We start from the raw sequence: 2,981 nt of genomic DNA on the forward strand, positions 1-2,981 counted from the left end.
TATATATTACTGTAAATAAGTTATTGTTAAGTTTAAATTGTGTTATTGATCTTTGCTGGCATTTAGGGTTATTCTTAGCCCATAACTGATTATGTACCAAAGAGTTTGAAAATTTCAGATCGTAGTCATGATTATTTTACACTCTAGACGACTTGTCCACGATTTTACAGGACAACCCTCGTTGAAATGAAAATAATGTGAAATTTTTTGGTGATTGTTTTTTTTTGCTATGACCATTGCGTAATAGAATAGGTAAAAAGCAATGAAACAGTTCTATTTTAAATAATCTTTACTTAAGTAAGGAGAATCAAATATATATATATATATATATATATATATATATATATATATATATATATATATATATATATATATGTACTTCTGAATAGAGAAGAATCGATATAGATATTTAGATGTCATGTTATATTGTATTTGGTATTAAAATTTGTTGTATTCTATGGGTTCAAAACATCTTAACACTGAAAGGGGATCAAAAGGTCAAAGTTCTCCGTTTTCTTTCTCCACCCCTTCTCTTTCCCCCTCTCTCTATCTCTCCCTCTCTCTCTTTCCCTCTCTCTCACTATCTCTCTCTACTCACTCTCCCTCTTTCTCTCTCTCCCAAGAAGAAAATGTATTTGGTCGTTTCAAAAGCAACAATGAAGTGGTTGTATAATTCAGAGGGTTTTGTCCCATTAAGAGTATAATAGATATTTTAATCATAAAAGTTATAATTAAAGGTACTTAACACAAACAAAAAAATGATGTATGGATTGATATATTTTTATTGGCAATGATAAATTGTGTTTGCGGACCAGGTTATTGTTTCGACCATAAAACATAAGACATGATGACATTAAAAGAGACTGTTTATATTCTTGTTTCGTCAACTTCTTGGTCTATAATTTACCTCGTATAAGAAATTGTTCATACGTAGAGTTTTCTCTTTGCGTTTTGTTTTGACGTCAAAAAAACGCAAGAGAAAACTCTGCGTATGAACAATTTACTGAGGAAGTGCAATGTCGAGAGAGAAAATTAAAACTTGTTCTCACACTGACTAGAAGCTGTACCTCTCTCTCTCTCTCTCTCTCTCTCTCTCTCTCTCTCTCTCTCTCTCTCTCTCTCTCTCTCTCTCTCTCTCTCTTCCTGTTTTTTGATCGTCATTTGCACATTTTTTTGTCTTTTTACATGTACCTACCCAGTGTCCCGCTAGCTGATCCTCCAGGAAAAAGTCTTCATTCTTTTACCGTTTACCTACCAAGGGTCCCGGTAGCTGGTCCACGAAGAAAGTTGTATTTGTTGATTTTGTCACAAACAGAGAACTGGGTGTATATTTTATAGAGCTTTGTTCCATTAAGCAGAAAAAAGTTAAAGTCACGTTTTTCACATTTTGCTTTAGGCTTTATGTTACCATTTACATCTTTTTTCTAAAATAGAATATCCAAATATGACAGAAAAGTGTCAGACACATTGGTATTTTTTTTAAGTTTAAAGTAAAGAGATAGCTCGAATCTATATAGAAATGTAAATGAATATTGCTTTTTTTTAATAAAACGGTGCCGATGTATCTAAATATTGATTTGAAGGCACAAGCAAAAAGTCTTATATTTATAATTAATAAATATTCATTTGACTGTCAAATTTTAAAATCCCCACCCTAAAAATCAAAAAGATAATTTATAGAATACACATTCTGGGTAAGATCTAGTGAGATATTTTCTGATGTACTGGATCAATCAGAGCTGTTCCTTTGACCTGTGAATCAAATGAAGAAAACTACGTCTTTATTAATCAAATTTTTAATAGTAGCAAAACTATTGGACAATTTATATGAAATTTGATATGCTATCCGGTTCATTCAATATATTTCAGATAAAGGGAAACTAACTCTCCTTTCTGTTGTAGATTTAAGAGGAATTTTTTTATTCTTCTTCTTGCTGGGAACAGAAAAGCGCCCTTTCCTCTTAAAAAACAGAGAGATTGCAACTAGTTATCAACTGTGGGAAAAACAAAATGTAACAAAACATTTTTTAAATATATATTTATTATTAAAAAAATTAGATTTAAATCAATCGATGATCATCAAAAATACTTCAGAAGATAAAGGCAACAAACCAGATATCTTGGATATGTTAAAGTTATGGAATATTAATAACATACATGCACCTTATGATCTTCATTTAAACGTGAAAAACAGAAATAAACAGAAAGCCACAAGGGCCCAATATAATTAGGTCATCATTTGCGCATTGAGTTATCACGGATTTTTAGGATGCTTTCTCGTACATGACAGTGAGCACACGTCCGGTGTGACTGGTCGACTGGCTCCTCCTTGGCACCTGACCCAACCTCGGATGTTTTGCTCTGCTCCTATTGTGTATTATTTAATTGACTTTTGAGCTCAAATACTGTATTGCGAATTTTACTCGAGCATGTTTATTCATTAGTTAAACATTCTCAAGAATTTTTATTCTAAAAAAAGTAAAGAAATATTTTACATGAAATTATGGCTTTATTTTATTTGAAAAACATGATTTACAGATAAAAAAAAAAGAGTACGTCTGCAAATATTAAAGCTTTCTTTTTAAATCATTGATAAAAATACATAAAATAATCAAAAAAAAATATACTTCAATATTTCTCATTGTTTCTATACTTAATTACATAAAATAAATAAATATATTATACCAATGTATGAAGAGATCACACAATAACATGTTTTAATTAAAATCTGTATATTACAAATTAGAGATTACGCAGTAGAATACACATAGTCTGTATTAATAAATCTAGACAGCAATCACTCACCAACACTACGAAAAGCTTACCTTGAAATCCTTCCACTCTTGATGTGATAGGAAACAAGACACAATATCATTTTCCTATATTTTTTTGTTTTATAAATGGATTACATTTATTTTTACACGGAAAAAATATGAGTTGTGTAAATCTTTTCCCCCATTCAAAATTAGGGGAAATAACAC

This window comes from Saccostrea cucullata, unplaced genomic scaffold (assembly GCF_032062105.1).
Source record: "Saccostrea cucullata isolate Sc308-1 unplaced genomic scaffold, CSIRO_AGI_Scuc_v1 ctg3884, whole genome shotgun sequence".
Classification (NCBI taxonomy): domain Eukaryota; kingdom Metazoa; phylum Mollusca; class Bivalvia; order Ostreida; family Ostreidae; genus Saccostrea; species Saccostrea cuccullata.